General features: G+C 45.6%; 1 long non-coding RNA gene across 1 annotated transcript in view; it reads left to right on the top strand.

The window, feature by feature from the left end:
• Nucleotides 1-5,877: 5,877 nt before the first annotated feature.
• Nucleotides 5,878-27,221, top strand: part of LOC117509886 — a 30,260-nt gene continuing 8,916 nt past the window's right edge. Inside the window, exons 1-4 of the long non-coding RNA XR_004560580.1 lie at nucleotides 5,878-5,889; nucleotides 9,535-9,539; nucleotides 11,941-11,951; nucleotides 20,418-20,421. This is a non-coding gene — a long non-coding RNA (uncharacterized LOC117509886). The remainder of the gene's footprint in view (nucleotides 5,890-9,534; nucleotides 9,540-11,940; nucleotides 11,952-20,417; nucleotides 20,422-27,221) is intronic.

Genomic DNA, 27,221 nt, shown 5'->3' on the forward strand with positions numbered 1-27,221 from the left:
CACACACACACACACACACACACACACACACACACACACACACACACACACACACACACACACACACACACACACACACACACACACACACACACATGCGTGTGTGTACAATAGACCAAGAATGCAACAAATGTTAACTTTTTTTTTGTACTTTTTTTAGTCCACTGTTATTTTGTATTTCTTTTAACATGTTATGTTGGTTCATTTAAATTGTTTGATTGTTGGCTGGAGTGGCCTAATGGATGGTCACCTCACTGGGCCTCCCTGTGCACTGATGAGGACCTTGCCCCTGTGAACTGCCTTGGGGCAACTTGCAGCATTATATATAAAAACATTTCAATAATGTATCAACCAGGACCAATGTAGCATCAACTGAATTTCCCATAATCATGATTTACACAGCCAGTGACAAATCTGTGCTCAACAGCTGTAGGTATGATCTACACACTCCATTTTGTAGTGTTAAATTAACACTACAGCAAGTGCACAGGGTCCCATTTGAAATAGTGTTAAATCTTGTGTCAAATTAAACCTGTCACACTGTAACTTAAGTCAGTCGATCAATTTGATTTAACATTCTAAGTTAATTTACCATGAAACAAATCATATATTCTGTAAATGTTAGATGTATGTATGTCTGTCAATGACTGGCGTGTGTGCACCTGTAAACATGCATACACAGAGCATATTTGAATGTTTGTGTTTTAACGTGGACACAAGAAAACCTGCAGAACGAATGAAAAAAGCACAGATCCTGGTGCAGTAAAAACAGAACAGAATGTGGCACATGCATGTGCAATGTGATTGTTTGTAGTAAGAATGTTGTAAGAAGGAATTGCATGTGGTAAGAAGCTAGTGAGAACATAGCAAGGACGTAATCAGGATGAAGTATTGATTTGAAAGCAACACATTTTTCCATTATGATCATATCTCCACTGTGTTCATCAAAATTTTCAGTGTGAAGGGCCCTAAAGCTGTGCACCGCCTAAACCTGAATGTTACTGACACAAAGGTCAAAGGTCAAGGGAAACATGGCCTGAAAACAAAAAAACACACCATTTTTATACATCTCAACATCCAAAAAGCTACGGGGGATAATCTAAAGCACATATTAATCATTAATCATTATTATCAGGTTGTCCTAAAAGTTCCCTAAAAAGCCTTCAGTTGGTTCAGAATGCTGCAGCTAGAGTACTGACGGGGACTAGCAGGAGAGAGCATATCTCACCCGTGATGGCCTCTCTTCATTGGCTTCCTGTTAATTCTAGAATAGAATTTAAAATTCTTCTTCTTACTTATAAGGTTTTGAATAATCAGATCCCATCTTATCTTAGGGACCTCGTAGTACCATATTACCCCATTAGAGCGCTTCGCTCTCAGACTGCGGGCTTACTTGTAGTTCCTAGGGTTTGTAAGAGTAGAATGGGAGGCAGAGCCTTCAGCTTTCAGGCTCCTCTCCTGTGGAACCAGCTCCCAATTCAGATCAGGGAGACAGATACCCTCTCTACTTTTAAGATTAGGCTTAAAACTTTCCTTTTCGCTAAGGCTTATAGTTAGGGCTGGATCGGGTGACCCTGGACCATCCCTTGGTTATGTTGCTTTAGACGTAGACTGTGGGGGGGTTCCCATGATGCACTGTTTCTTTCTCTTTTTGCTCCGTATGCATCACTCTGCATTTAATCATTAGTGATCGATCTCTGCCCCCCTTCTCGGCATGTCTTTTTTCTGGTTCTTTCCCTCAGCCCCAACCAGTCTCAGCAGAAGACTGCCCCTCCCTGAGCCTGGTTCTGCTGGAGGTTTCTTCCTGTTAAAAGGGAGTTTTTCCTTCCCACTGTGGCCAAGTGCTTGCTCATAGGGGGTCGTTTTGACCGTTGGGGTTTTTCATAATTATTGTATGGCCTTGCCTTACAATATGGAGCGCCTTGGGGCAACTGTTTGTTGTGATTTGGCGCTATATAAGAAAAAAGTTGATTGATTGATATTAATCAGCAAACATCCTTCAAACGTGGTGTAAATATAAGTTGGATAAATATCTACGAAGTGGACTAGTGTGGTCAAAGGTCAAGGAAAACATGGTCAGAAAAATAACCTAAAACCCTTGCTGGATTGGTGGAAATTTTTACTGCCATGATTTTGGTTTATGGATTTGGTTTATGGATTTCTCCCCTCTAGCTGCCACCTTATCATGGTGGGGGAGTTTGCGTACCCGGATGATCCTAGGAGCTATGTTGTCGGGGGCTTTGTGCTCCCTGTAGGGTCTCCCAAGGCAAACAGGTCCTATGTGACGGGTCAAACTAAGGGCAGCTCAGAACCTCCATGACCAGTGAAAGATCAAGGACCGAGACGTCGCCCGGTATGGCGGAGCTGGGGTCCCACCCTGGAGCCAGGCCTGGGGTTGGGGCTCGCGCGCGAGCGCCTGGTGGTCGGGCCTTAGCCCATGGGGCCCGGCCGGGCTCAGCCCGAAGGAGCAACGTGGGCCCGCCCTCCTGTGGGTTCACCACCTGCAGAGGGGGCCATGGGGGTCGGGTGCAGAGAGGATTGGGTGGCGGTCGAGGGCGGGTGGCCCGGCGGCCCGGTCCATGCTCACAGCCCCTGGCTGCTGGGACGTGGAATGTCACCTCACTGGGGGGCAAGGAGCCTGAGCTTGTGCAGGAGGTTAAGAGATACTGACTAGAGATAGTCGGGCTCACCTCCACTCACAGCATGGGCTCTGGTACCCAACTCCTGGAGAGGGGCTGGACACTTCATTTTTCTGGCGTTGCCCACAGGGAGAGGCGGAGAGCTGGGGTTGCATTGCTTATTGCTCCCCAGCTCAGTCGCCATGTGTTGGAGTTCACTCCGGTGAACGAGAGGGTCGCGCCCCTACGCCTTCGGGTCGGGGACAGGTCTCTCACCATTGTCTCGGCCTACGGGCCGAGCGGCAGTGCATACCCGACCTTCCTGGAGTCCCTGGGAGGGGTACTAGATAGCGCTTCGACTGGGGACTCCATTGTTCTCCTGGGGGATTTCAACGCCCACGTGGGCGGCGACAGTGAGACCTGGAGGGGGGTGATCGGGAAGCATGGCCTCCACAATCTGAACCCAAGTGGTGTTCAGTTGTTGGACTTCTGTGCTAGTCACAGTTTGTCCATCACGAACACCATGTTCGAGCACAAGGGTGTCCATATGTGCACGTGGCACCAGGACACCCTGATCCTGAGGTTGATGATCGACTTTGTAGTCATATCATCTGACCTTTGGCCACGTGTCTTGGACACTCGGGTAAAGAGAGGGGCAGAGCTGTCGACCGATCACCACCTGGTGGTGAGCTGAATCCGCTGGGAGGGGAGGAAGCCGGTCAGACCTGGCAGGCCCAAACGTATCGTGAGGGTCTGCTGGGAATGACTGGTGGAACCCTCTGTCAGGGAGGTCTTCAACTCCCACCTCCGGGAGAGCTTCTCCCAGATCCCGGGGGAGGTTGGAGACATGGAGTCAGAGTGGACCATGTTCTCCACCTCCATTGTTGATGCGGCCGCTCGTAGCTGTGGTCGCAAGTTCTCTGGTGCCTGTCGCGGCGGCAATCCCCGAACCCGGTGGTGGACACCGGAAGTAAGGGATGCCATCAAGCTGAAGAAGGAGTCCTACTTATCTCTGTTGGTAGGTGGGACCCCAGAGGCAGCTGACAGGTACCGGCAGGCCAAGCATGCCGCAGCCCGTGCGGTCGCAGAGGCAAAAACTTGGGTCTGGGAGGAGTTCGGAGAGGCTGTGGAGGAGGACTATCGGTCGGCCTCGAAGAGATTCTGGCAAACCGTCCGACGCCTCAGGAGGTGGAAGCAGCTCTCCACCGGCACTGTTTACGGTGCGGGTGGGGAACTGTTGACCCTGACTGGGGATGTTGTTGGGCGGTGGAAGGAGTACTTTGAGGATCTCCTCAATCCCATCATCACGTCTTCCGAAGAGGAAGCAGAGACTGGGGACCCAGAGGCGGACTCATCCATTACCCAGGCAGAAGTCACCAAGGCGGTTAGAAACCTCCTCGGTGGCAAGGCTCCTGGGGTGGATGAAATCCGTCCTGAGTACCTTAAGTCTCTGGATGTTGTGGGACTGTCTTGGCTGACACGCCTCTGCAACATTGCGTGGCGATCGGGGACAGTGCCTCTGGATTGGCAGACCGGGGTGGTGGTCCCTCTGTTTAAGAAGGGGGTCTGGAGGGTGTGTTCCAACTATATAACTATATATATATATACAGATGGAGTGTGAGCTCGATAGACAGATCGGTGCAGCGTCTGCCGTGATGCGGTCGCTGTATCAGACCATCGTGGTGAAGAGAGAGCTGAGTAGGGGGGCAAAGCTCTCGATTTACCGATCGATCTACGTTCCGATCCTCACCTATGGTCATGAGATTTGGCTCATGACCGAAACAACGAGATCGCGGGTACAAGCGGCTGAGATGAGTTTCCTCCGCAGGGTGGCTGGGCGCGCCCTTAGAGATAGGGTGAGGAGCTTGGTCACTCGGGAGGAGCTCGGAGTCGAGCCGCTGCTCCTCCACATTGAAAGGAGTCAGTTGTGGTGGCTCGGGCATCTTTTCCGGATGCCCCCTGGAGGCCTCGCTGGAGAGGTGTTCCGGGCATGTCCCATTGAGAGGAGGCCCCGGGGAAGACCCAGGACACACTGGAAGGATTACATCTCTCGGCTGGCTTGGGAACGCCTTGGGGTTCCCCCGGAGGAGCTGGGGGAGGTGTGTGTGGATCGGGAGGTCTGGGCGGCTTTGCTTGAGCTACTGCCCCCGCGACCCGACTCCGGATAAAGCGGAAGAAAATGGATGGATGTGTAGAAGAATTTTTAGGTCCATATTTGAACTGTGATGAACTATCAAGTGTCCTGATCCGAACTGTATGTCCTCTGGTTGAACTAGCAGGTGTTCAACCCAAAAAAAGGGCTCTATTAGTCATTCAGTCTGTCAGGGGCTTTCCAAGGCCTCTTAGGTGCTTTCCCGCAGGCCACGTGCAGGGGCCTCAGGCCAGCTGCACGTGTGGCTGAGGCCACGTGCGGGGGGGGCCTCAGGCCAGCTGCACCTGTGGCTGAAGGTCTTTTAAAAAAATCAGTTGTAAATCCTTCATGTTTTAATGGGAGCGTTTGTCACATTGAAATAATGGCCTAACACCTGCTTAGGGTTCACTAGAGGACGCTTCCAATAGAAAACCATGTCTTAGGAATGAAATAAATAAAAAAGTTGAAGGAGGAGCGATGCCCGCGGGTCTCCAATAAATAGACGAGCGCGGTTGTCATATTCAGTCTCTCTAGAGGACTCAGTTTGTCTAAGCTCTGTGTCGAAGGCTTAAATAAACTTAAAAACTCTGTGCATTTTATCTTGCTTAAGGCTGAATTATTCTAAAGTGTTGTGTCCTTTTTCTAGCATATCACTTGCAATTAGTTTGTGTTATCTAAAAGAAGACATCCCGAGAAGACTAAAGACGAGCCGCGACAGAACTTGGCGAGCCAGCTTCAGGAGGGTCCAAGGGCATTCCGGCAGCCTGGGGCAGTCCAGCTCATCCCTCCAGACCGTAAATAACAGTGATCACGACTAAAAGGTAAGCAGAAACCTTTTATAACTTCTGCACGATCTGGAGGAGTGAGTCGGGATTTCCGCCCAAGTTGACAGGTGATATTTTTAATTGCCTCTTACCCAAAAGAACCTGGACTAAGAAAATTGATAAGAGACTAAAAAAAAAAAAGATAAGATTGAAAATTATCAGGCCTTGTAGATAAAATGCTCAGAAGGTGTGTGTGTTCCCGGGAAAAAGAATGTCTGTGTGAGTGAAAGGTCAGGAATGTTCATGAACTCTGGTGCGGAAAAGAATGTGTGGAGAATTAACCTGGATGCTTGGGGAATAATTGGTGTTGAAATTTGTTACTAACGTGCCGGCTGATAGCATGCGCTGTAGGGGTTAATTTAGGGGAGTATACTGACAAATAGATACAAGGTAATACAAGGTTATTTAAAGAGTTTAACAGAGACTGAAGTGAAATAAGTGAGAAAAAGAGTTTAACAGAGAATACGTGCAGAGGAAGCACAAGATAAGCGCCTGAGGGGGCGCAGTAGAAATACCGTACGTGATAAAGAGATTTAAAAGTGCAAAGTAGCACAGCTGACAGTAAGTAAAAGAGCTCAATAAAGGATGTCATTTTTTAAGAAAAGAGAAAAACTATAAAAAATAAAATGAATGAAGAGTTAGTGCAGAATACATGAGAATTAATGAAGCAGAAAATAGTGCAGTAAGGCACCAGATACACGCTTGTGGGGCGTGGGAGAAGAATAAGTAATTAAGTACACAGTAATATGAGTTTTTTATAAGAAAAGAAAAAGAGAGTATTTTCAGTGCAAAGGCACATTAAGCTCACGAGGAGCTCAGTAAGTGAAAAAAAAAAAAAGGTAGAAGAAAGTGCAGAAAGGCACAGGATACGCACGCGAGGCGCGGTAAGGCGTAGAAGTAAATGAAATATTGTATGCTCAGAAAGGAGCTTGTGAAAATAATATAGTAAGCACAGGATACGCACGCGAGGCGCGGTAAGGCGTAGAAGTAAATGAAATATTGTACGCTCAGAAAGGAGCTGGTGAAAAATAATATATTAAGCACAGGATACGCACGCGAGGCACGGTAAGGCGTAGAAGTAAATGAAATATTGTACGCTCAAAGAGGGCTTGTAAAAAAGTAATATATGAAGTTGCTGACAGCGCCGGAGAAGCTGTCTAACGTGAAGAAGAGATACATGCTTAAACAGAACACATTGGTGTTAAGTGAATAAAAAGGTTGTTTAAAGCCGCGGAGTGAAAAGTGGCAGAAGTCTAGATAGGGATATATAGAAAGTTGTTTTTAATAATTTTTGTGTATAAAGCTGTTGAAAATTGTGTGTGGGAGAGTGGAGAGTAAGCGGGGAGGTGCAAGCAAAGCTGTGAGGGCTTGCAAGCTGGCTGACATACAAGATTAATGTGAAAGAGTACGAGGGGGAGGTATTTAGACCCAACAGGAGGACTTGGGAGGTGCATGACAGGCAGAGAGGAAAGTGTGAAACAGAGACAGTGAAGAAAAAGACAGGAGAAGAGTGCTATGTAAATACAGAGAAGGTAGATATTATTTCAAAGAGAGAAAACTAATAAACAAACATAGCAGAAAAAGACGAGAAGCAGAAAGTTAAAAAATTAGAAGGAAAATAGAAAGTCGGGAGCAAAGACATTAGGAGGTGTTAGGGTTGTAAGAGGATTAAATAAATAAAGTTGGTTATAAATCAAAAGAGTTAAAGCTTAGATTATAGTGAAAAAGCTGACAGACTGATCAATGCTTGGGACAGTCATTGATGGGAGACTTAAGTGATGATGAAATAATACTCCCAGAACATTACTTGACTGACGGAGACATCGAAACCCAGGGAATCAGGACACATTTTTGGCTGGAAAGGACCTATTTTGACAGGGTAGGAGCAGAACATTGGCAGGACGAACAAGAGATCAATCAGAAATTATGGCAGATTACTAAGGTAATCAATCTGAAGCAAAAGAAAGAACAATTCCCTCTAATTAATTGGGAGCTGCTGATAAGACGTCTGTGGCATCAGGGTTTAACCCCGTGGCTGGAGCTGCTTTGTGCTGATGCTAATAAAGAACTTAGCATACCATTAAATCATTTAATAACACTGCCAGCCGATCCAGGTGAAGAACTGTTTCCTAGGTTGACTCTGACTGTGGTCCCAAGGAAGATTTGGTGGGAAACAGGTAAATTTTCGTATTTAGTTAAAGAAAAAGAAGACGGGCATAACAGTTGGAAATTTAATCCTTTTAAGGGTTTAAAATACAAAACAGGTGTTACAGCCAGCAAGTTACTGGTCTGGATCAGGACAGCCCCTGAGGGACTACCAGAACACCATAGAAACACCTCACATAGAGTTTGTCAGGGTTCCATGGGTAACTCTCAAGGTCAAGGTCGGGAAAGTACCCCACTAGACTTAGTACTAAGAAAATATCCAGGAAAACGCACTAAGGCCAACCAATGTATGAGAAAGTGGCACAAAAGGTCACATGGGGGCAGGCAATGGCCTTTGGAGGGATCATTTGATCCGGTGATGTGTGAAGCAGTTGCGGTAGAAATACAGAAAAAAGAAATTAAAGATCAGCAGAAGAACGTAAATAACAACAAAAACGCACTGAAGAAAAAGAAGTTTTGGCCTTGTTCAAGCAGGAAGCACAGAGGCTACAGCAGAAAAGAGAAAAAATGACAGAGGAAAGATCCAAAGAGACTAAAGCCAGTGCACCGAGCTGGGAATCAGAGCCACCCCCATATAAACGTCATGATATGGGAAAGACAGCTGGACAATTTGTATTAGGAACTCGTGAAGAGGACCAAGGCATGGATGTGGAGGGCAAATTCACACTGACACTAAAAGCTCGAGAGCCACAAGGAGACAGGTCCTCAGCCTGTCAAATGGATCATACAAGGTCTCCAAGTCCGAAAGTAAGTGGTCGCTCACCACGACCAGCAGGGGGGGCCACAAATAACAGTGACACGGAGGCAGACGAGGATAAAGAGAGAGACCTGAAGGCTCCGCCTGCACATCGAGGTCCACTGAAAACCGTCCCCTCCCACCATAAGTCAGCCGACTGGACCTTCACAGGCTATAGAGGCTCTGAAGAGTGGCACAAGAGCTTCTGTGACACACTGGATCTGGCCAGAAGAGATAATGAAGAACTAGCTGAGCAACTTCGGCTAGCGAAGGAAAGAATACAAAGACATAGGGACGCTGAGGAAAGAAGAATATTACAACAATCGACGCCCAATCAAGGGAATCACATTATACAGCCACCCACCCGAAAAATTTCTGGTGAGATCATCATTGAGAGTGCAAAAGAGGCCCGACTCAGGCAAAGACAACGATGTGTAGCCAAAGACATAGCGGCTTTAGAACAGAATATAACCGACTGGATGGACTGCCTGGAACCAGTCAGTCGCACTCGATCTGGAAGACAGTATGGAGCCCCCACAGAAGAAGAGGAGGACGAAGACCTAATATGCCCATTGGTGGTTAGAAATGGTCATCATGTGTATACCCCATGGAGCTGGACAGACATGGTGGGGCTGGCCAACAGGCTGCCAGACATCACCCAAGGAGCTGGGAGATGGATAACTGCCTTAGAAGAGGGCACTGCAGGGGTAACCTTGTCTTTAGGTGACATAAAAGCCTTGCTAATGCATGTCATGGGAAAACATGACACTGAAGAATTGGCAGGAAAGGTTGGACTAACACAAATGATGGGCACTAATCAACATGATGAAGTCCCCTTTAATCGCTATAGAAACTCCATGTGGGAAGGACTGAGAAGAAAGTACCCTGAGGTCTTGGATCCCTCTAAATTGGATGATGAGGAGTGGACACCTGAAGAGTGCCCAAAGAAGTTCCTGCACCGATTCCAGAAGAGATGGGCGGAGGAAACAGGAAATGCATGGAACCATTCTCCAGCAACTGAAATCCTGTTTAAAATAACTGTAAAAAAGGCTCTACCAGATGAGGTTCAGAAAGCCCTAGATGGAGTCGTGGGACTATCGAAAATGAATTGGGCTTTATACTCTGAGCATATTTGTCACCATCTTGAAATCTACAAGAAAGAAAAACAAAAAGAAGAAGATGCAGCAAAATCCCTGACGAAAAAATTGGTGCAGATGCAGTTGGGAGAGCTAACCAAAGTCAAGAAAGAAAAAACAAAGACCCAGGCACCAATGATGACCCCTGTTCCTTCTGAGTCGGCAAGCCTAGCCCCTACGACAAACACTGCTGCCACCATACAGGCACCTGTGGTAACAGCCACACAGAGCCCCCAAGGAGCAGCAGGGAGCACTGCTGCAGGAGAAGTCTCGGCACCAGTGGAGCATCACTATCACTACCATAGCACTGGCACACCCGGAAATGGACCCACCTACAGTCATGGGTGGAGAGGAGAGTCACGGAACTTTCAAGGTCAAAGAGGAGGGTGGCGAAGAGGATCTCGCCAACCTTCATTTGGAAGCAGATTCCAAAACTCAGCTCCCAGGAACAGTCAAGCGGGACCGCCTATGGGACCAACACCCCCAATAGGGGATCAACCCTCTAATGAGTGTTGGAGCTGTGGACAACCTGGACATCGAATGAGAAATTGTCCGGCCCGACCTTGGGTTGGACCCTCTGCCTATTGGCAATAGGGAGGCCTAGAGAAGACAGAGGGGGAAACGGTGGCATTGGCTATTTCGATGATACCTAAGGAAGAGCCAACCGTCACTGTTAATATACAAAACAGAGATTTCCCTTTCATGGTGGATACAGGGGCAACATACTCTTGCATAGGGAAAATGGGCGCTCATCTCCCCCTCTCTGGGTCTGTAATTAAGACCATCGGCTTCTCTGGGAAAACTCAAATAATACCTTTTACACGCCCACTTCCTGTAACGATTGCAGGAAAAACAATTGAAGCACCCCTGTTATACTCACAAAATACACCTGTGAATTTGCTGGGAAGAGACATTTTATGTAAGCTACAAACCCAGATAGTGTGTACCCACCAAGGACTGCAAATACACTTTCCTGACGAAGCACTCGCCAACATTATGGTGCTTATGGACATGGAAAACAAGGTCCGACCTGTGCAACCCATGGTATACTGGCTGAAGTTACAACCAGAAAATTCAAATCTTCAACTGGAATGGGAAAAATGGAAGCCCTGGGCAGAACAACACTATGAAGCAGTATGTACACCTAGTTTACCTTTACATGTCACCCTGATGTTCGATGCTAAACAAGAACAAACTGACTATGCATGCTGCTGGGATGCATTGATGAATCAACGGCTGTTTCACATAACCACCACAGAAATTTATTTAGGCCCCCAAGGGGCCGCAGCTTCTGTCAAGCTAACTTCAGCTGAACAACAATGGTATCAAGTGCCGAATGCCACACCTCATGTGACCCTTTTAGTCTCTGAAAAGTACGAATCCCATGACCTAGGTCCAATGGTAAAGACAGCCTCAGAAGTTGAAGAATGGCAAAACATGGAAAGTCCACAAGTACATCTGTCAAAAGACCAGCAGTTTGTACGAATTAATTTAAAAGTAAATGATGAGGCTATAGCTCAAAAAGTGGAGCTCAATCCTAGACCAGAGGGACAGATGGTGTTATCGGCCCAACAAGAGAAATTGTTAGAGCAAATACCACCAGTGGTGTGGTCCAAAAGCAAAACGGATGTAGGACTAGTAAAAACAGCCTTACCAGTAAAAATAAAAGTAAAACCGGGAGCAAAACTGCCTCACCAAAGGCAGTATCCATTAAAACCTCAGGCTATTGAAGGCATAAAACCAGTAATTAAGCGACTAATGGCAGCTGGAGTTCTAATAAAAACTGCAACCCCATGCAATACTCCTATCTATCCTATCCCTAAAAACAATACCAAAGAGTATCGGCTGGTACATGATTTGCGTCCTATCAATGCAATAATAGAAATGGATGCACCTATAGTACCTGATCCGCATACTATACTATCAAGCATCCCTGCTGGAGCAAAATGGTACACAGTAATCGATCTGTGTTCAGCCTATTTCAGTGTGCCTGTGCACCCAGACTCACAACATTTGTTTGCATTCACATTTCTGGGACAACAGCTAACGTATACACGGCTACCTCAGGGACTGAACCTGTCCCCAGCCATCTTTAACAAAGTCCTGGCTGAAGATTTACAACACCTTGATATACCCAGTACATTGGTGCAATATATGGATGATCTCCTTATTGCATCAGAGACTCAAGAACAGTGTGAAAAAGATTCATTAATTGTATTGCATGCATTGGCAGATGGAGGTCATAAAGTAAGTAAGGACAAATTGCAGTTCTGCAAACAACAAGTAGAATACTTGGGAAGACAGTTGTGTGGGACCACGCGATGTATAGCCCCAAGCCAAGTGGAGGCTATAATCAAGGCTCCCAAACCCCAAACAGTGGGACAGATGCTTTCATTCCTTGGGATGGCAGGGTACAGTCGGCCGTGGATTTGTGATTATGCTATAAAAACTGCACCTTTGCGTGCCATGATTAGAGCAGTGGGGCAAACAAGCAATGCAGCTCTCCTCGTCTGGACAGATCAGGCAACGGGAGCTTTTGAGGCCCTAAAAACAGACATGCAATCTGCTCCCGCGTTAGGTAACCCAAATTATGGGAAACCTTTCCATTTGTATGTTACTGAAAAAACTGGATATGCTTGTGCTGTACTAATGCAGGAAACAAATGAAGGAAAACAACCATTGGCCTATTATAGTACAAAGCTTGACAACATTGAAACAGGATTGCCACCATGCTATCAGGGTCTAGCAGCAGCTGCCTCTGCATTTCAAAAAGCATCATCCATAATCATGGGACATGCAGTAACGTTGTACACGTCGCATCAGTTACATGCCCTGCTAACCAGTCAACGTTTTGTCTTAACACAAGCTAGACGCACTGGATATGAAGTTGTGTTGTCCGCTCCAGAAATAACAATACAACGTTGTCACACGGTGAATCCCGCCACCAAATTGACCACACCGTTAGATGGTACTCCACATAACTGTGTGGCAGAGACAGAGAAATTTTTGAGAGCCAGAGAACATTTGTATAATCACGCCATAGATGCAGATCTAACCCTGTTCGTGGATGGCTCATGCTTTCGGGATGCCGCGGGATTGCATGCGGGTATGAGGATTGTTAAACTAAACACGGATGGCGAGACCTTTGAATTACTGGAGTCCCAAGGAATTGATCAGCCTTGTTCAGCCCAACTGGCAGAAATCAAAGCCTTAACTATGGCTTGCCAGATAGCTAAAGATCAACGTGTTAATATCTACACAGACTCAGCCTACGCTTATGGCGTATGTCATGTACATGCAAACATTTGGAAACAAAGGGGATTCCTGAGAGCAGATGGCACCCCTGTCACTCATGGAGAAGCGATTTCCCAACTGTTACAAGCTCTCCAATTACCGTCTGAGGTAGCCATCATTAAATGTGCAGGTCATCAAAAGAATAATAACATCATAGCTCAAGGTAACAACCTAGCAGATGACGCAGCGCGCAAAGGAGCACAAGGAGAAAATATGTTTCCCCTGCTAACCATCCAAGATTGTGCCCCACTGGTTTCACTTGACGCACTGATAGTGGCTCAAAGTAGGGCCAGTGGAGAAGAAAAACGAATGTGGGTTAAACGAGGCGCTATTGAGACACGCAGTCAGGGGCCAGCGGACAAGCTGTGGCGCAGTAGTCATGGACATTTTGTGTTACCCACCAATTTATTACGACATGCAATCATTTGGGCCCACGGACCCGATCATTGTTCGCGAGTCCAAATTATGAACAAACTAAAAGCTGTCTGGTGGTCAACATATATGGCAGCTACAGTGGACCGTTTGTTGAATGAGTGTGAGGTATGTGCACAGTACAATGTCCGGAAATCATTCACAGCCCCTTTAGCCCACATTCCGGTCCCTGATGGGCCATTCAGACATCTTATGATGGATTTCATAGACATGGGAGCTGAAAATCGAGTTAAACGAATGAGATATGTTTTGGTAGTGATATGCAGATTCAGCCGATGGATTGAGGCAGTAGCCTCTGCAAATCAAGACCATAAAACGGTAGCCAAATTCTTGTGCCGAGATGTCTTTCCAAGATTTGGCATTCCAGATACTATCTCATCTGACAACGGTAGGGCTTTTGTAGCCAAGGTTACACAAGAAACATTCAAACAATTGGGTATCAAACAGAAGTTTGGGTGTGTTTATCACCCCCAATCAAATGGGGCGGTGGAACGGGCTAATGGCATTTTAAAGAACAAACTAGCAAAAATCATAGCAGACAGTAATGGCAAACTAACCTGGCTGGATGCGTTGCCGCTTGCTTTATTGTCAATGCGCTCACAAACTAACCGACTAACCCATTTGACACCATTTGAAGCTCTTACAGGTCGGCCGATGCCTATTCCATACCTGAGAGGACCCTACGAAGGACCATCGCTGGAGCAGCTACAAGACGAATGGCATAATTATCTGAGACAGTTAACCCAAATACACAAAACTATCTTTTTGCAGGTCAAAGGTGCTACAGAAGACAGAGAAGCAGAGATTCCACTCGAAAATCAGAGCATCCAGCCTGGTGATCTGGTTTACGTCAAGGTGTTCAAAAAGAAGTGGGACAGGCCCCGCCGAGAAGGTCCTTTTAAAGTTATTCTTGCCTCACGTACAGCAGTCAAAGTAGACGGTAAGGACACTTGGTTTCATTTAAACCACTGCTGTAGGGTTGGTGGCCCAGCGCCCCTGCGGCCTCGGCAAGCTCGTCTTGGCAGAGCCGCCGGGCCAAGGGGGGAAGCAGGAGAAGCCAGAGACCCTACAGCAGCACCGAGGGACGGCCACGCCTCCCTGCAGCCAGAAGAAGCACCGAGGGAAGGCCACGCCTCCCTGCAGCCAGGCGAACACCGGCCAAGGCGCTCACAGAGACTGATTGAACAAAGACGACGCACAGCTTCAGAGAGTAGTGGATCCCTGCCAGATAGAGCAGCGACAGACTCAGATGCAGACTCAGAAACAACTGGAGACGCAGGCCAACAGACAGACAGAAATACAGACTGACAGATAGACAGGCCACAGGAGACATCAGACTCGGACAGCAACTCAGTAGATTTACCGACAGAAGAACCGCAGGAAGTACAACCCAGACAAAGCACAGATACACCACACATCCCTAGTGACAGCTCATCTAGTGACGGCTCACTTAGTAGCACATCTAGTAGCACATCTCAACAGTCATCAGAGCAATGATTAAGGAATTATTCAAGGGATTGACAATACTACTGGTGGTCAGTATGGGAGAAAATAGACATCCAAAACATACAACGGACTGTGCCGTGGCCATGGCCGCAATAGCAGCTAAACAAGGCATTCTAAACACAGGAAAAACATATAATTTGGTATACATTAAATCAAAAGCCTACAAGAACATAGGAATACAGGGAAAGCTGGGGGATTACATATTAGGCGAAGCCATTAGCATCAAATGTGAAGAGGAGGGAACACTCAACATAGAGGTAATTTGTGATAAAAGAGGATGCAGGGAAACCAAGCAAGACGTAACTGTTACAGTACATGAAGCCACAAAATGGGTAAAAATCAAACCAAGGAAAAAGAGGACAATTAGAAGCCGAGAAACAAGCAGTCACTTAGGGAGATGGGATCCCAGTACAGACCTAGCCCGCACACAAGGGTTGAAGACCAATTTATTTTACCAATGGTTGAAATTTTCGGCTAGGCAGATCAGTGAAAAGCCTTGCATAGCCTGTCACCGGAAAGGTGTGATACCTCAGGCTAAACCCCTACCTGATATCAACAACTGTTATAGGAGTCCCCAACATAACTCAGACCAAGCAGAATGCTATACACAATGTGTTATGAAAATGGCAGTAGGTGATGAAAAATATGCTGCCGACAGTAAACTTTGTCCAGTGCCCCTAAGTACAGAAGGAACCGTTCCACCTATGATTAAAATAGAGAAAGGGATGATACACCCATTCTGTATAGCTAAAGGCTTAGTAGCACAATACATAAGCGATTGGCAGGTAGGGACGACCCAGCCAAAACACCACATACAGTGTATGCAAAAGCAGCAAGAATACAAACCGGCCAAAACAGCATGGAACATTACCGTCTGTCACACCCTGCCAGCAGCAGGCATACAGTGTGAACAAATAGTACCGGCCACAGGGGGGTCTGTAATTGGACTGAATCTCACCCATGCTTCATGGGTATCTACTCCAAATTTAGCTAAGGGAACGGTACCCTTAGCTGATATCTTTTGGATATGCGGACAAAAAAGGAAACTCCTGTCATCGCTGTCCCCGAATTGGAAAGGCCTTTGTGCTCCTGTGATGCTCACAGGAGCAATAACAGTAATTGAAATGCCGAACTCAATACAACCCATGCCACAGAAACTTCGTAAGAAAAGAGGAATAATGACGTTTAAAACAGACTACAACATCACAGTAAGAAACGGGATACCAGAAGGGATACCCCGACAGTTAGAAGCCATAGACAGTAGCAGAGTTAAAGCAGATGAAGATGCGGATAAATGGGGATGGGCATTGGCTCTGTTCGGGGTTACTCCAAAAATCCGTTCTAGGTTCCAGGAGGTGCAGTGGATTAATTACTTGTGGTATAATCAGCAAAGATACCTGAACTGGACATTGGCAGCAGTAGGAGCCTTAACCGAACAACTGCACGCCACCTCGCTAATGACAATGCAAAATAGATTAGCTATCGAGATGATGATGGCTGATGAACAAGGAGTTTGTATTATGATCAAAGCCACCGAATGTTGCACAGCTATTCCCATGCGTACAGGGGAAGACGGAAATTTGACAGAGCTCTTAATCACACTTGAAGAGATGCAACAGGAACTGTTAAGTAACTCCATAGGAGGGAGAAATGAAACTGACGATTCTGGATACATTGTAGGGAATGGAATGAATATTGGCCCACTGTTTTCACTGTTTGGGACTCTAAGGAGAGGGTGGATATCATGGAAAGACTGGTTATACCAGATAGGTGTAATCTTGGCACTAACAGGGGTGGCGGTCTTGCTGGTAATATGTTGTGGTATTCCCTTGATAAAATTTCTGGTCAATAAATTGATTTCATCCACAGTAGGACAGCTCCCCCTGTTAGCCATCCGAGCCCTAGAAGAAAGCACAAACGAAACAGACAGAGAACCAGAATATATGGAAATGGATGAAATACCAATTATCCTCCCCGACAGCCCCCAGCTCCCTAATATTGTGGCGTATACCCCAGATAGGGAGGACTGGGATGGACCGTGCTTGGTGATATTGTAGACGAGGAAGAAGACATGCACGCACATTTACATTCACACACATGCACCCACAAAAATGAGGGATAGGATAGACAATATCTGAAAGAATGACATGGAGCTGTAATAATGAACGTATATGTATATTACTAGGACACAGGAGTATGGCTGAGAGACCAGACTCCCCTGATCAGGGACCTATGCCTGATCTGCCTCTATCAAGTCTGATTGGACTCTCAGAACTGTTTGGAGAAGAGGATATACAGGAGGGATGGTCGAGACATGATTGGTCGCCACAGCCGCCTTCCATCCAGCAGCTAAACCAGTTGGCAACAGAAGGATCTTCATCGTTCCAGCACCTGGCGATGACGGCTTCACAGAATCTGCCTGCAGCAAGAGTCGGCCCGAGGACTCCACCATCACCTGAAGGACCCTTTGGACTCAGGAACACACCCCTTCCGCAGATGCCATGGAGACAGTCACATGTGCCAGTGGCAACGATACCCTCCAGGGGAGGCAGCCAAGGTCGGCCATATGCAGCAACTGCCCGAGTGCATCCTAGACCCAATTCACTGCTAGGACCTGTCCCCAGCTTTCCACCCCCAAGGCAGGAGAGATATTCTGATCAGCCCAGTACCTCTGGAGGAGGATCAGCAGGGGTGGACCTTAGTCGAACTCACCCACCAGGACAGAGGGGAGCTTTGTACAGGCTACTAAATGCCCAGAGTGTCCCAACCACTTGCCTGTGCGACATCAACAATACTCCCCCCACACACGAAATGCCTTCCCCCTTGTACTTCCTGTCCCCTGGACTGCACAACCTTAATCTGGTCATGGTCACCCCACTGGACATGGCAATCTTGGTTCGAGAGCTTTGTCTTCCACAAGAGTCTGTTCCAAAAACCTTGGAGCAGCTCCTGCCCCTCACAAATCACATTCCCCATGAGCTATTTGAGGAAATCATGCCACAACTAAGTCAGACAGCTGCATACCTGTTCAGGATACACCGTGACAATGCCAACATCTCTTGTGCTCAGGAGGGCCTCCATACTCAACTGTGTGGTCTTCAGTCTAGTATGGACATGCTAGCCAGCATGATGGAGCATATGGAAAGGGAGCAGCTAGGACTGGCCACCACCACCCTGAATGTGGGCAAGAATTCTCTGGGGGCCCTGTACAACCTGGCCAAGCAGCACAAGGAGCTGGAAAGATCCATCAGAGAACTGCACGACTGTCTGAAAGCCAGAATTCCTGATCCTTCCCCCACTACCCCTGAAAGGCCAACCTCCCCATGTTCCCCAACTTCTCCCAAAACTTCAGATGCTGAGTAAATGCTGAGGAGCGCGGACTGACGTAATGGCACTGAACACGGACTATGATCTTGGTTCTTGAGTTTGAATTGCGGACTGGTTTCAGAAATCTGAGTGTAAATAAAAACAAAGAAGGATATATGTTAGTAACGAAGGTTGGGTAAATGTCTGTCCTTACCATCATCTGCGTAACACAGATAAAGCTAAATGCATACACATAGATATCACATTGCAAAGTTATAAAAAGGGGACCCTTACACGGCGTGTTTGTAGATTTAGTAGTAAAGATGCACCATAGGGACCCCTTTTTCTTAAATTATAGCATGCCTCAAGAGACATGCATTGCCTAAATTTGGCGTCTGGCCAAAAAGGGCATTAGAAAACAAGCTGAAAAAGAAGAAAAACAAAGTGGAGAATGTTGAGAAATGGCCTATAATGAAAACCATTATATGATTGACTAAGGCAAATGACTTAAGGACGGACGTGAAGGGAAACCATTTATTGTGTTTATCATTTAACTAGACATAGCTGCGCTAACCTTAGAATAGTTTCTTGATTGGTTGACTAAATAGTGGTAACGTAGGGGTTATTTGATGCATTTAAATAATAAATGTGTGACGCTTTAACAAAATAATATGTAGAACCAAGTATAATGGGTTGGAGCCTCTGGTTGAGTGAGTCAATAGATGCCAGAAGATGATTGGTTGCACTGATGTCAATGTGAAGCCTTTACTTTGCCATGATTAAGAGGTTGATGTAACTTGTTTTATGTGGCCATTTTAAGTGCCTTGAATTACACCAAAACTCAATGTTTGAATGTCACCTTGCGTTGATATAATCCAGCTAATTGCTCACCTTGTGCCTTAGTATGTAGGTTCACCTGCACTTCAATATATTTACCGTGTGAAGTATCACTGATATTCATATCCGCACCAGAGTTATCAGTAAGTCGAGTGATGTGTTTTTCTTTTTTATTATTGCAATGCACAAATGAAGATGTCTTGTCAGTAAACAACCCAAGAGTATAGTTGAAGTAATGGGACTCTTTTGAGTCCCAGAGGAGGGACTGTAGAAGAATTTTTAGGTCCATATTTGAACTGTGATGAACTATCAAGTGTCCTGATCCGAACTGTATGTCCTCTGGTTGAACTAGCAGGTGTTCAACCCAAAAAAAGGGCTCTATTAGTCATTCAGTCTGTCAGGGGCTTTCCAAGGCCTCTTAGGTGCTTTCCCGCAGGCCACGTGCAGGGGCCTCAGGCCAGCTGCACGTGTGGCTGAGGCCACGTGCGGGGGGGGCCTCAGGCCAGCTGCACCTGTGGCTGAAGGTCTTTTAAAAAAATCAGTTGTAAATCCTTCATGTTTTAATGGGAGCGTTTGTCACATTGAAATAATGGCCTAACACCTGCTTAGGGTTCACTAGAGGACGCTTCCAATAGAAAACCATGTCTTAGGAATGAAATAAATAAAAAAGTTGAAGGAGGAGCGATGCCCGCGGGTCTCCAATAAATAGACGAGCGCGGTTGTCATATTCAGTCTCTCTAGAGGACTCAGTTTGTCTAAGCTCTGTGTCGAAGGCTTAAATAAACTTAAAAACTCTGTGCATTTTATCTTGCTTAAGGCTGAATTATTCTAAAGTGTTGTGTCCTTTTTCTAGCATATCACTTGCAATTAGTTTGTGTTATCTAAAAGAAGACATCCCGAGAAGACTAAAGACGAGCCGCGACAGATGGATGGATTTTATTTTGCATTATGCATATTTTACATGGCATTAAAACTTTTATTTAGAAAATTCCCAGGTAGGAACTATTGTTTGTTTTGTTGGTTTCGCTGTTGCATCTATTTGAGATGCACGCCCATGGTGGGAAGTAAGGATGGCAAGTCAAGGCAAGAAAGGCCAATTTAAGTTAAACTAAGCTTGGAAAGTGCATAAATATATAAGTAAGACCTCATTTCTGCCTCAGCGATCGGATGAGTCAGGGAGGTATGTTTTTTATATTTTCTACAATTTTATGTTTTTATTTAGCATTTTGACATAGTGTTATACGTTTGTTTTCGTTTGACGGTGGCGTCGTATTGTGGTCAAGGTGATATCAAGTACAACATTGTAAACCATGAATAAAGTCTACTTCATGCCATCAGTGAAAGAACAGAATATTGCTTGGATAGATCTCTAATAGTGATTAGATTTTGGACTAATTTGGTCAAAGGTCAAGGAGCTAATCACTCTTACAGATGTGTACATTTACATTTCCGTTGTGGTGTGTATAGTGTGTACAGCTGTGCATCAGCCCTCTGCTGCCTTTCCTTTAAATTCTGCAATGCTACAAATGTGCTACAAATAATTTTTTAATGCATCCAGTGTGGCAGTGAGGATGAAGAAACATCCATATTGTTTTTAGGACCATATTGCCCCTTCAAGAATTTGGTGGTAGTGAAAATGAAAGCTGGTTGTTAAAATAAGTCTCTGTGGACTCTCTGAGAGAGCTCAGGGCGGGGGCACCATTTTGGGACATGTAGGCAGTCACCAGGTGTATTTTAACTTCTGACCCTGGTCAACACAGATAACCGTGTCCAACCATAATCACTTTGAAGCCTCCTTGTCCTCCAAGACATTTAACCTGAGGGAAGGAGCGGGCTCCTAATGACTGACCTCTGGTTGTAACAAAGCACTGCGACTGCCCCCGGCACCTCCTTCCTCGACCTCATTCTGGTCACGTCAGGACGAAGCAGACGGCGTGGTCCTGCACATTTTCTACGTGGGGGAGATTTCACAGCAGATTCATCTCAGAAACGGCGCTCATCCTCTCCACCGCTCTCCCGGGAATCCCCTCTGATTCCCACTGTGATCTCTTTTATCTTTGTTGCTGCACATGTGCGTGCCGAGCCAACAGTGCTGTTTGTTTTATGTGGTTTTAGAAAATGGGGTGGAGAGCACGTGAAGACTTTCTGCAGCAAAGAATGTGCAGCGTGTCACCAGGACCACTGCCAAAGACGACCACGCTGTGGGACCCGGTTCCGACTTTTAATTGTTTTCATGTGGTGTTCTGCAAACGCATAAAATGAAAGTCAGAGTGTAGAAGAGAAGGCATCAGAGAGTGGAGCGGGACTGGAACTAACGCCATGTAGTCATTAGTAATAATGTAGACATTTCTTTGGCCACGGAAAAGTCTATAAAATGTAGCGAGTGAATGACAACTAGACAGATAAATTAATGAGTCCATTTCTCCAAAGTACGCCCAATCAGCCATGAGGGCCCGATGGTGCCGGTACTTATCCCTGGATTCCACAGATCAGAGTCTCCAGTTGAGTTTCCATTCCAGATTTACACGTAGTGTTGGTGATAGTTTCCAAGAAGAAAATTAATAAATAAAAATAGGGAAATGACAGCATTTCCAGTGAATGTTGGAGTGTGACGTTATCTCATGATGACTCGTTGCTGCGAGTCTCCCATGAGAACTGTGATTCTAATCATCATGGTGACAGAATGGCATTTTATTTTTAATACAGTATTGATGCAATGTCGTCTCTATAACGTGTAACACATTTTCCATCTTCTGACTCCGTCCACAAATAATGTTTTATGTGTTTTTGAGTGTCATGTGACTTGAAATAAGCATTAAAAACTACCTCATTCAAGCCAAATGTTTTTGTGATATTTGAGGTTTTTGTTTTTTTTATATGCACGTAGGGTATTTTCAGTTAGTGCAATTTGGAGGATAATGGAAACTCGCCTTATGACTCCCCTCCAGACAAGATGGAAATACGACTCAGGTTACTTCCCGATACCCATTTCCAACTGGGTGTCCCAGGATACAGACAGGTAGCATGACCAGGAACTGGACCCTGGTCAACATATTGTAGTCCAGCTCATCCTACTGAGTGACCTGTTCTCCACCCGCTTATACCTGCAAAACAAGCAGTGCTATCACCTTGTATGTCTTCACATTAAAATGGTATGTACAGTAGCTGCAGGAAACAATCTTATCATCACAGACATGATGGAAATCAGGAGCAGGTGTGGTTGAAATGAGCTTATTTGTGAGTATGTTTTATTTCCAAAGCCTGGCTCTGGTGGTCACCAATGCTAATGCTTCTTGTTTACAACAAATATATATATATATATACAAGGTCTATTAGAAAAGTATCCGACCTTATTATTTTTTTCAAAAACCATATGGATTTGAATCACGTGTGATTACATCAGACATGCTTGAACCCTCGTGGGCATGCGAGAGTTTTTTCACGCCTGTCGGTTACGTCATTCGCCTGTGGGCAGTCTTTGAGTGAGGAGTCGTCCACCCGCTCGTCAATTTTTTTCATTGTTTAGGAATGGCTCAGAGACTGTTGCTTTGTTTGATAAAAAAATTTTCAAAACTGTAAGGCACAACTGAGTGGACACCATTCAATAAATTCAGCTGGTTTTCAGTAAAAATTTTAACGGCTGATGAGAGATTTTGGTCTGGTAGTGTCGCTTTAAGGACGGTCCACGGCACCTGACGGCGATCTGAGCTTCGAGGCGGCAGCGTCTCGCCGTTTCAAGTTGAAAACTTCCACATTTCAGGCTCTGTTGACGCAGTAAGTCATCAGAGAACAGAGAACTTTCAGAAGAAGTCGGCATGAGTGTTATATGGCTGGGGGGGCCTGGCTGCCGGTTTGTTTGTCTTTTGGTTTCCTCCCAGGTGGCGTGCATTTGGGACTGACTGGCTGTGTTGCTGAGGCTGTCAGGACTCACAGCTGTGGTGCATCTGGATGGATTGGAACATGTTGGCATTTAAGACTGGAGTGCACAGTGTGTATTTGCCAGAGACTCGACCTTGTAACCAGACGGGTGAGATCGTCGTCTTGGGAGCCATCTCATCAACAGCGGATGCTGAGAACGTCCAGGTTTGATGCACAGTCTGTGAAAGAGGAGGGGGTGAGGTCTCACGCTCGTCAGCACACTTCCTGAGGTACGTTAGATTTTGTGACTAACAGTTATACAGTCAGTAAATGTGGTGTCCCTCACACCTTATTGTATTGAGCTGTTTGTTAGTCATGTATCAGCTTCCACTGCGGTGGAGTTTTGTGAACTGGATGTTCCATGCCTGCAGGTTTGGAAGCTGATCAGTAATCAAGCCAGGAAGTGTTTGCTGTTTGTACACCTTTAAGTGTTCTGTGTGTAGAGTGTGGACTCACATAATGGTTCCTTCTTTCACAGACTCGGTTGTTGCGGCCACCTGGGGGGTGTCGGCGGGGTCCTTGGGTCCGAAACAGCTTCTGGCTCCAGACCGTTAGCGCTGCTGGGAGCGCACCACGCCAGGCCGCACCTTTTTGTTATTATATTTTCACTGTTATGTATTAAATTCAGTTAGCCATTGTACCGTGCTCTGCTTATTTCATACTGGGTCCTTCAAACGCTGGTCGGTTCTCCCAGCTGCGTCCGACACATAACAATGAGGAGTTTATTCGGACATTCCATTGTTAACGGTCATTTTGTAATGAAAGAACGTGCGGGCAGAGTCGCATGTCGGGCTGGACCCGACCGCGGGGGGTCGCGGCAGGAAAACCACCTCCGTTGGAAATCTTAACGGGCAAGTTGGAACATGCCCAAGCTGTTAAACAATTTCTCAGTTACTCACTTGTTGAAAGCCATTAAAAGCCGCCTGAATTCTACAAATGGTTTTCAACACGGAGGTGTTTTTCCTGTCGCGGCGCACACAGATTTGCCGAGTCGTCACGGAAACAACTCGGCGAATTTGCGCGTACGTCTTTCATTAAAAAAATGTCCTTAAACAGTGGAATGTCCGCATAAATTCCTCATGCCGGCCTCTTCTGAATCTTCTCTGTTCTCTCACGATGTCCTGGGTGAATTAAGCCTTAAATTAGGATGTTTTCAGCTCGAAACAGGCCGACGACAGCGCCTGGAAGCGCTGCAGGACGTCCCGCTCCGTGGGAAGTCCTTACACCGACAGAAACACCCCATAATCTCTCATCAGCCGTTAAACTTTTCACAGAAAACCAGCTTAATTTCTCGAATAGTGTCCACTCGGATATTCCTCACAGGTCCAGAAAAAATTTTGATAAAGCAACGCGCGCCGTCTCGAGCAGCGTGTGAAACAAAGGAATTCAGCCGAGAGGGCGGGACCACATCTCACTCAAGGCCTGCCCACAGGGAAATGACGTCACCGACACGTGTGAAAAAACTCACGCATGCGCACGAGGGTTCAAGCATGATTGGTGTAATCGCATGTCATTCAAATCCGTATAGTTAAAAAAAAAAATAAAAGGGTCGGTTTATTATCTAAGAGACCTCGTATATATATATATATATATATAATTATTTGGTGCTAATAAACTGCAGCGTGTTTCACAAATGGATACAAGATAAGAACTTCAAAGGTGGTTTTTCGCTTTGGTATAACTTGGCTTGAGAAAGCAACTTAAAATAAAAAGTAAGTGTCAAAGTTACTGTTGGTTATTTAAGTCTGAAGTTAGGAAAATGAAGTCGGACTCAGGTGTAGCAGCTCGCTGAAACTGCCCAGGGAGGTTGGATCCATACAGAGACTTCATCGCCAAGCAAAGTGTGCGACCCGTGGAAATGTTAGGCTTGGGTTCAAGTCTCATCTTGGTACGGAGCATCTCCCACACCTCCCCTTCCTGTGCTTGAGTGGTGTCCTGTGTTAAGCGAACATGACTGGAGGCTCAGGCGCTGCAGCTCAATGTCCAGCTAAATATTGCTGAGATTGGCCTGAGTTTACTGGTACTGTAAGTGTGCCTGTTTAATCCGGCAGCCTTGGACCGCACATCCACAGTGCTCATTACTGTCACAGCCCTTTAATATTAGATTAGTGAGCCTTTGGGAGTGAGAGGGTGAACACAGAAGGAGGCTGAAGCTGCCGCCAGGAGGGACATACACCCATGATTGCTCGCCATCTATCCAACGCTCTTATGTTCGCGTTTCCTGACCTGGACTTTTTTTGGCCTCTGTGGATGGTGATTGCATTAAAAGTTCACACAGCAGTCTGAGATGAAGAAACTGTTCGGTGGCTCGGCTGGCTCTGGGTAAGATGGTATGAATCCTGGAGTGTGTAAAGACACTGAGTGAATCTTAATAGGAGATGCAGAGACGTGATGAACTGGAAACCTGTATGCCACAGTGCTAAACTATAAACACAGGTTTATCATTCTTGCAAATAAAGTCACTGGACAGAGCTGTTTGACAATACTGGTATTGCTACAGAAGAACGAAGGTCCAAGTCTTTGGTGTCCTGGTGCTACTTGTCTTACAGTACAGTTGCAAAATATCAACGCTAACCAATGACCTATGGTGACGACTCGATGTCTGGTACTTTGTCTCTTTGAAGGATCCTTGGGTACTGCTGGAATGACTGTCAGATGAATGGCTACTTAGTGAGAGTCCAGTGAGATGTATCACGTGTATTTTGAGGGAACATTTTGGCAATGTGGCATGTTTCTTTGTGCATGGGGTTGGACCAGTTGTTTGCCTGGGTGGTTGCCATCCAGGACCCAAGGTAGTTCTGTAGTGTGGTGAATGTGGCAGCACATGGCACCAGAATTGGCAGCACCTCCATTAGTCATATTATCACGGGCAGCAATGATGGCTAAGATCATCAAAGTATGACAAATGTTGAAATAACTGACTGGAGTGGAAGCTGTGAGTTGTTTATGTTACGTTACTCACGCTGTGTGTGCAATCAACTGTCCAATTCTATATTAGCATAACTCTACCAAAGGAGAGGTGGTGCATTGTTTTGTGAAACTGGTCAATTCTAGACATAATGAATAATTTATTCAATCATATATTTTTGATTGTATATGGGTTCATTTCATTGCTTGTTGTATAAAGGAAAAAAACTGAAACATTTCTCGAGATCAGATTGAGAACAAGGTCTTACTTGTCCTGGAGGGGGAGCCACTGTGACCTTGTTTTGTGAATTTTTTTTGTCAGGTTCTGAGTTACATAAGTAGACAAAGAGGCGTTCAACAATCTGCTATCTGCACAAGGTTTAACACCAAAAATGCCTATATAATAATCCAAATTAACATACAGTAGTGTTCAGAATAATAGTAGTGCTATGTGACTAAAAAGATTAATCCAGGTTTTGAGTATATTTCTTATTGTTACATGGGAAACAAGGTACCAGTAGATTCAGTAGATTCTCACAAATCCAACAAGACCAAGCATTCATGATATGCACACTCTTAAGGCTATGAAATTGGGCTATTAGTAAAAAAAAGTAGAAAAGGGGGTGTTCACAATAATAGTAGTGTGGCATTCAGTCAGAGTTCATCAATTTTGTGGAACAAACAGGTGTGAATCAGGTGTCCCCTATTTAAGGATGAAGCCAGCACCTGTTGAACATGCTTGAAAGCCTGAGGAAAATGGGATGTTCAAGACATTGTTCAGAAGAACAGCATAGTTTGATTAAAAAGATTGGAGAGGGGAAAACTTATACGCAGGTGCAAAAATTATAGGCTGTTCATCTACAATGATCTCCAATGCTTTAAAATGGACAAAAAAAAAAACAAAGAGACGCATGGAAGAAAACGGAAAACAACCATCAAAATGGATAGAAGAATAACCAGAATGGCAAAGGCTCACCCATTGATCAGCACCAGGATGATCAAAGACAGTCTGGAGTTACCTGTAAGTGCTGTGACAGTTAGAAGACGCCTGTGTGAAGCTAATTTATTTGCAAGAATTCCCCGCAAAGTCCCTCTGTTAAATAAAAGATGTGCAGAAGAGGTTACAATTTGCCAAAGAACACATCAACTGGCCTAAAGAGAAATGGAGGAATATTTTGTGGACTAATAAGAGTAAAATTGTTCTTTTTGTGAGACGACCCCCAAACTCTGAATTCAAGCCACAGTTCACAGTGAAGACAGTGAAGCATGGTGGTGCAAGCATCATGATATGGGCATGTTTCTCCTACTATGGTGTTGGGCCTATATATCGCATACCAGGTATCATGGATCAGTTTGGATATGTCAAAATACTTGAAGAGGTCATGTTGCCTCATGCTGAAGAGGACATGC

Source organism: Thalassophryne amazonica, chromosome 5 (assembly GCF_902500255.1).
Source record: "Thalassophryne amazonica chromosome 5, fThaAma1.1, whole genome shotgun sequence".
NCBI lineage: Eukaryota > Metazoa > Chordata > Actinopteri > Batrachoidiformes > Batrachoididae > Thalassophryne > Thalassophryne amazonica.